Raw genomic sequence first — 8,839 nt, 5'->3', positions numbered from 1 at the left:
CTTGTCTCCTTGCCCCCTCCCCAGCCATCGTCCTTCAACTTAGCTTTCAGAGGGCCGGGGGTCTGAATCCATCCTTGACAAAAAACACATTGGCTAGCTGATATTTTCCTGCAGTCACCGGGTTCCCCTTCAGTATCTGAAGAAAAAAAAAACAACACACACACCAGCAGTAAGCATCATGACAGTAGACACCGTGCTCTTCCACAACACCCTCATCCTCACAAGAGCTGTGGCATTGCACTTGCCTGCTCCACACCGATTCCAGAGTCGGACGCCATTACATGTGGGACCTAAGATACCAAAGACACACACGGTTAACATTGCATTTGTGAGAAATCACCAGTCCCACGCTCCTCCTCTCTACTACCCAGCTCACCTCAAACGCTCATCCAATTCCAAAGGCAGCCTGCACGGCACCTGCAAGACCACAGAGAAACACTTCACTGAGTTGCCGTGTAATACTTTGCCATTAGACGCCAACCCGGCCCACAACCGCCTCACCTTCTCGGACCCCTTCTCGTCAGCATGCGGCAGCGTCGCCCCTCCGAGCCTGCGTGCGGCGCCTACAAAAACCCAAGGGAAAAGGCACATGCTGAGATACTGCCCAAAACTGCAGCCTACCCACAGTGATTCCTACCAACCTCTCATTGACCTCGGCCGCTCACCTGTCCCACCTCCAACGTTTTGGGTTGCCACATTGAAGCTTGCGCACCACCTGTAAAACACAAACAACAAGGGTTGCTTACAACTTCACCAGCAATACACCACCTGAAACATAACCGCTACTTCAGCCCACCCATCACCACTCACCTTGGCCGAGTCAGCTCCGGTGCCCATATCGCTCCTCCCTTTACCCCTTCAAATTAAAAAATAGAAAAATACCATAATGTAGTCATATAGCCACCAGTCACATCTTCCCTCTAATACCGCGCACCAACCCTCCTGCTTCTAGTGCTCCGCTCGTTCCTCTGCATCTGCAAAAATGATATTGAATGAGTCACCCGGATGCAGAGCGATAGCTTAACGATTGCAGAGGACTTCTTTCCATGTAGGAATACCATCTAGAATCCAACTATACTTCCTGCCGTTAAAAAAATTTTATAAATCAAACATTAAGCCGTACATTAATCAAACACAAGCCTTAATGCCTTTGAGATTCAATTTCCTTCACTACCCCTGAACGGCACCTCCCACATGGCTCAGTTCATCCCCATAAAACGTTATCGAAAGAGCTGTCCACACAGCCTGCCAACAGCCACTGAGTCCTAGATGACCGTACAACCATTGCCTCAACAGTCTAGGCATATCAATGTATTAAGCATAGACTCTTATGGCTATTCCACCTCCCCCTGACTCTACACCCCCAGGCAGGGCAGCTCCAAGCCACACACACACACGCACAGACTGACACTACATGGAACCCTACAAAAAACAGACCTCAAAGAGGAGAGAAAACTCTCGGCAAGAAGAATGACACCCAGATAGAAGACGCTGTCAGGCAAGACGACCTGTGGGACCATAACGGTGACATGAGAAGGCTCTGGGGCAACCCCAGAAAAAGGAGTAGAACCTCACGGCCCGTGACAAGAAGATACTCTCAAAACTGAGAGGATGTACAAGCAAGAAGCCTGGCCAAGACCTAAGAGCCTAAGGATGCAGGGAAGAAATCCCAGTCCATGAAAACGGACGGCTAGAGAGAAGAGCTGCTCACGCAGCCGGGAAGGATGCCGCAAAAGATGACCGTCCAGAAACTTCAAGACACAAGACCAATTCACGCTTTCAGCTTGTAATGCAAGAAAAGAAGTGCCTCTCGAGTGCTATGCTGATGAGTGGAGGCATTCGAGACCTTAGGGATGGGACCTGTGCCCCTCAAGCGCAAAGAGCAATGAGGTCATCGAGACCTGAGGAAGGCCTAAGACACAGAAGGCAGACCACACAAACTACACAACAACAGACACAGGCTGGAACTGCCCTGCCCAGCACCGTAGTGAAGAGTAGTCAGCTCCCTTTAACTGCCCAAAGCAGTCTGTTCCTGTACAGCCCCCTGCCCTACACTATCTTTAAAACCCCTTCATGCAATTGCCAACCTTGCCTACTAAGCGTTATCCACTACTCCCGCCGATCCCTCTCCAGCGCCAGTGCCTCAACTTAGCTTTCAGAGGGCCGGGGGTCTGAATCCATCCTTGACAAAAAACACATTGGCTAGCTGATACTTTCCTGCAGTCACCGGGTTCCTCTTCAGTATCTGAAAAAAAAAAAAAATACAATACAGCATACCAGCAGTAAGCATCATGGCAGTAGACACCGCTCTCTTCCACAACACCCTCATCCTCACAAGAGCTGTGGCATTGAACTTGCCTGCTCCATGCCAATTCCAGAGTCGGATGCTGCAGCCACCATTACTTGTGGCACCTAAGATACCAAAGACACACACGGTTAACATTGCATTTGTGAGAAATCACCAGTCCCACGCTCCTCCTCTCTACTACCCAGCTCACCTCAAACGCTCATCCAATTCCAAAGGCAGCCTGCACGGCACCTGCAAGACCACAGAGAAACACTTCACTGAGTTGCCATGTAATACTTTGCCATTAGACGCCAACCCGGCCCACAACCGCCTCACCTTCTCGGACCCCTTCTCGTCAGCATGCGGCAGCGTCGCCCCTCCGAGCCTGCGTGCGGCGCCTGCAAAAACCCAAGGGAAAAGGCACATGCTGAGATACTGCCCAAAACTGCAGCCTACCCACAGTGATTCCTACCAACCTCTCATTGACCTCGGCCGCTCACCTGTCCCACCTCCAACGTTTTGGGTTGCCACATTGAAGCTTGCGCACCACCTGTAAAACACAAACAACAAGGGTTGCTTACAACTTCACCAGCAATACACCACCTGAAACATAACCGCTACTTCAGCCCACCCATCACCACTCACCTTGGCCGAGTCAGCTCCGGTGCCCATATCGCTCCTCCCTTTACCCCTTCAAATTAAAAAATAGAAAAATACCATAATGTAGTCATATAGCCACCAGTCACATCTTCCCTCTAATACCGCGCACCAACCCTCCTGCTTCTAGTGCTCCGCTCGTTCCTCTGCATCTGCAAAAATGATATTGAATGAGTCACCCGGATGCAGAGCGATAGCCTAACAATTGCAGAGGACTTCTTTCCATGTAGGAATACCATCTACAATCCAACTATACTTCCTGCCATTAAAAAAATTTTATAAATCAAACATTAAGCCGTACACATGCAAGCCTTATCGCCTTTGAGATTCCATTTCCTTCACTACCCCTGAACAGCACCTCCCACATGGCTCAGCTCATCCCCATAAAACATTATCGAAAGAGCTGTCCACACAGCCTGCCAACAGCCACTGAGTCCTAGATGACTGTACAACCATTGCCTCAACAGTCTACGCATATCAACGTATTAACCACAGACTCTTATGGCTATTCCACCTCCCCCTGACTCTACACCCCCAGGCAGGGCAGCTCCAAGCCACACACACACATGCACAGACCAACGCTATACAGAACCTTACAAACAACGCGCCTCAGAGGAGAGAAAACTCTCGGCAAGAATGACGACACCCGGACAGAAGACACCATCGGGCAAGAAGACGCATGGGACCATGATGGTGACGTGAGGAGGCTCTGGGGCAACCCCAGAAAAAGAGTAGAACATCATGGCCTGTGACAAGAAGTTGCTCTCAAAATTAAGGAGATTTACACACAAGAAGCCAGGCCTCAAGACCTAAAAACGTAAGGATGCAGGGAAACAATCCCAGTCCGTGAAAACGGACATCTAGAGAGCAGAGCTGCTCCTACAGCCAAGAAGGATGCTGCAAAAGAGGAGTGTCCAGAAAGTTCTGAGACGTAGGACCAATCCACGCTAAGCTTGCAACACAAAAGAAGCAGCATCCGATTGGTGCTACACCGATGAGTACAGATAGTCAAGATCCGAGGGATAGCACCTGAGGCGCATGCTGCGCTCCTCGAGCGCAAAGAGGACATTGAGACCTGAGGAAGGCCTAAGACACAGAAGGCAGACCACACAACAGACACAGGCTGGAACTGCCCTGCCTGGCACACGCTAGCATCACACTGAAGAGTAACCCGCTCCCTTTAACTGCCCAGAAGTGGCTCTTCCTGGACAGCTCTTTGCCCTAAGTAGCTTTAAATGCACCTTCCTGCAGTTGCCAACCTTGTCTCCTTGCCCCCTCCCCAGCCATCGTCCTTCAACTTAGCTTTCAGAGGGCCGGGGGTCTGAATCCATCCTTGACAAAAAACACATTGGCTAGCTGATATTTTCCTGCAGTCACCGGGTTCCCCTTCAGTATCTGAAGAAAAAAAAAACAACACACACACCAGCAGTAAGCATCATGACAGTAGACACCGTGCTCTTCCACAACACCCTCATCCTCACAAGAGCTGTGGCATTGCACTTGCCTGCTCCACACCGATTCCAGAGTCGGACGCCATTACATGTGGGACCTAAGATACCAAAGACACACACGGTTAACATTGCATTTGTGAGAAATCACCAGTCCCACGCTCCTCCTCTCTACTACCCAGCTCACCTCAAACGCTCATCCAATTCCAAAGGCAGCCTGCACGGCACCTGCAAGACCACAGAGAAACACTTCACTGAGTTGCCGTGTAATACTTTGCCATTAGACGCCAACCCGGCCCACAACTGCCTCACCTTCTCGGACCCCTTCTCGTCAGCATGCGGCAGCGTCGCCCCTTCGAGCTTGCGTGCGGCGCCTACAAAAACCCAAGGGAAAAGGCACATGCTGAGATACTGCCCAAAACTGCAGCCTACCCACAGTGATTCCTACCAACCTCTCATTGACCTCGGCCGCTCACCTGTCCCACCTCCAACGTTTTGGGTTGCCACATTGAAGCTTGCGCACCACCTGTAAAACACAAACAACAAGGGTTGCTTACAACTTCACCAGCAATACACCACCTGAAACATAACCGCTACTTCAGCCCACCCATCACCACTCACCTTGGCCGAGTCAGCTCCGGTGCCCATATCGCTCCTCCCTTTACCCCTTCAAATTAAAAAATAGAAAAATACCATAATGTAGTCATATAGCCACCAGTCACATCTTCCCTCTAATACCGCGCACCAACCCTCCTGCTTCTAGTGCTCCGCTCGTTCCTCTGCATCTGCAAAAATGATATTGAATGAGTCACCCGGATGCAGAGCGATAGCTTAACGATTGCAGAGGACTTCTTTCCATGTAGGAATACCATCTAGAATCCAACTATACTTCCTGCCGTTAAAAAAATTTTATAAATCAAACATTAAGCCGTACATTAATCAAACACAAGCCTTAATGCCTTTGAGATTCAATTTCCTTCACTACCCCTGAACGGCACCTCCCACATGGCTCAGCTCATCCCCATAAAACGTTATCGAAAGAGCTGTCCACACAGCCTGCCAACAGCCACTGAGTCCTAGATGACCGTACAACCATTGCCTCAACAGTCTAGGCATATCAATGTATTAAGCATAGACTCTTATGGCTATTCCACCTCCCCCTGACTCTACACCCCCAGGCAGGGCAGCTCCAAGCCACACACACACACGCACAGACTGACACTACATGGAACCCTACAAAAAACAGACCTCAAAGAGGAGAGAAAACTCTCGGCAAGAAGAATGACACCCAGATAGAAGACGCTGTCAGGCAAGACGACCTGTGGGACCATAACGGTGACATGAGAAGGCTCTGGGGCAACCCCAGAAAAAGGAGTAGAACCTCACGGCCCGTGACAAGAAGATACTCTCAAAACTGAGAGGATGTACAAGCAAGAAGCCTGGCCAAGACCTAAGAGCCTAAGGATGCAGGGAAGAAATCCCAGTCCATGAAAACGGACGGCTAGAGAGAAGAGCTGCTCACGCAGCCGGGAAGGATGCCGCAAAAGATGACCGTCCGGAAACTTCAAGACACAAGACCAATTCACGCTTTCAGCTTGTAATGCAAGAAAAGAAGTGCCTCTCGAGTGCTATGCTGATGAGTGGAGGCATTCGAGACCTTAGGGATGGGACCTGTGCCCCTCAAGCGCAAAGAGCAATGAGGTCATCGAGACCTGAGGAAGGCCTAAGACACAGAAGGCAGACCACACAAACTACACAACAACAGACACAGGCTGGAACTGCCCTGCCCAGCATCGTAGTGAAGAGTAGTCAGCTCCCTTTAACTGCCCAAAGCAGTCTGTTCCTGTACAGCCCCCTGCCCCACACTATCTTTAAAACCCCTTCATGCAATTGCCAACCTTGCCTACTAAGCGTTATCCACTACTCCCGCCGATCCCTCTCCAGCGCCAGTGCCTCAACTTAGCTTTCAGAGGGCCGGGGGTCTGAATCCACCCTTGACAAAAAACACATTGGCTAGCTGATACTTTCCTGCAGTCACCGGGTTCCTCTTCAGTATCTGAAAAAAAAAAAATACAATACAGCATACCAGCAGTAAGCATCATGGCAGTAGACACCGCTCTCTTCCACAACACCCTCATCCTCACAAGAGCTGTGGCATTGAACTTGCCTGCTCCATGCCAATTCCAGAGTCGGATGCTGCAGCCACCATTACTTGTGGCACCTAAGATACCAAAGACACACACGGTTAACATTGCATTTGTGAGAAATCACCAGTCCCATGCTCCTCCTCTCTACTACCCAGCTCACCTCAAACGCTCATCCAATTCCAAAGGCGGCCCGCACAGCACCTGCAAGATCACAGAGAAACACTTCACTGAGTTGCCATGCAATACTTCGCTATTAGACACCAACCCGGCCCACAACCGCCTCACCTTCTCAGACCCCTCGTCAGCACGTGGCAGCGTCGCCCCTCCGAGCCTGCGTACGGCACCTGCAAAAACCCAAGGGAAAAGGCACATGCTGAGATACCGCCCAAAACTGCAGCCTGCCCACACCGATTCGTGTCTCTCACTCCTTTACCTTGACAGCTCACCCACCCAGCCTCTGTCACCTTCGGTTGCCATGTTAAGGTTTCTGCACCACCTGTAGAATCAAACAACATGGGTTGCTTATAACTTCACCAGCAGTACCTGAAAAATAACCGCTACTTAGGCCCCCCAATCACCACTCACCTTGCCTGAGTCAGCTCCAGTGCCCGTATCCCACATACCTTCTCCCTTTGCACCCTTCAAATAAAAGGAACACCACACCATAATGTAGTCATATAGCCACCAGTCACATCTTCCCACTAATACCATGCAACAACCTTCTTACGGTACTCCACTCACCTCTCCTATGTCACCCTTTGGTGCGTGGCTTGTCCGTCTGCATCTGAAAAAGCAATAACATCGAAGAAGTCACCCAGTTGCAGAGCAATAGCTTAACAATTCGAGAAGTCTTGTTTCCATTTAGGAATACCATTAAGAATCCAACAATACGTCCTGCCATTAATAAAAAACCACACCCAAACAACCCACAACCTTTAAGCCCCAAATATATAAGCATTAACACCTTAGAGATTCAATCTGCTTTACTACCACTACCCTTGACCAGCCCCTCCCACACGGCTCTGCACCTCCCCATAAAACACCATTGAAAGAGCTGTCCACACAACCTGCTGATGGCTACTCGATCCGAGATGACTGTACCACCTTTGCCTCAACGGTCTAGGCATATCAACATATTAACCATAGACTCTTATGGCTATTCCACCTATACCTGACTCTACAACCCCGGGCAGGGCTGCTCCAAGCCAAACACACACATGCACAGACCAACACTATACAGAACCCTACAAACAACGCGCCTCAAAGAGGAGAGAAAACTCTTGGCAAGAAGAATGACACCTAAACGGAAGACGCCGTCAGGCAAGAAGACCTGCAGGGCTGTGACGTCAGGATGCTCTATGGCAACACCACAGAAAGAGTAGAATGTCATGGCCCGTGACAAGGAGTTGCTTTCAAAACTGAGAAGATGGATGTGCAAGAAGCCTGGCCTCAAGACTTGAGAGCATAAGGATGCAGGGAAACAATCCCAGTCTGCAAAAATGGACGTCTAGAGAGTAGAGCTGCTCCCGCAGCCAGGAAGTGTGCCACAAGAGATGACCGTCAGGAAACTTCAAGACACAAGAACGATCCACGCTTTAAGCTTAACGCAAAAAGAAGAGACTGATGGGCACTAAGCCAATGAGTATGGGCGTTTGAGACCCTAGGGATAGTGGCCAAGGCACATGCTGTGTCACTTGAGCGCAAAGAGCAATTAGGACATTGAGGCCCAGGAATGTTTAAGACACAGAAGACAGACCACACAAACTACACAACAACAGACACAGGCTGGAACTGCCCTGCCCGGTTCACGCTAACGTCATGCTGATAAGTAACCTGCTCCCTTTAACTGCCCAAGGGGGACTGTCCCTGGACAGCCCCCTGCCCTACACTGTCTTTAAAACCTCTTTAGGCAATCACCAACCCAGTCCCCACCCTCCCTTGGTGCCGTGCCGGTGCCCCAACTTAGCTTTAGGAGGGCCGGAAGTCTGAACCCATCCTCAACAAGGAAAACCACAGCCAGCCCACTGGATGAATCCAGGTTCCTCTTCATCATCTGCAAAGACAAGCCACTCCACACATAACGCTGCCGTCAGTCAGCAGCACATCGATCCACAGGGACCCTTCCCACAACATCCCCCACCTCAGATGCGCCGTGGGGTTCCGCTCACCCGCTCCCCGCCGATTCCAGAGTCCGACGCCGTGGCCATTGTCGCTTCTGACGCCTAGGATACCGACAGAAAGTTACCATTGTGCTTGCCAGAAATCACCAGCCCCGTGCTCCTCCCCTGTACTACCCAGCT

Source organism: Calonectris borealis, unplaced genomic scaffold (assembly GCF_964195595.1).
Source record: "Calonectris borealis unplaced genomic scaffold, bCalBor7.hap1.2 HAP1_SCAFFOLD_222, whole genome shotgun sequence".
NCBI classification, from domain to species: Eukaryota; Metazoa; Chordata; class Aves; order Procellariiformes; family Procellariidae; genus Calonectris; species Calonectris borealis.
The sequence above is the reverse complement of the archived record's forward strand: the minus strand, read 5'-3'. Positions refer to the sequence as shown.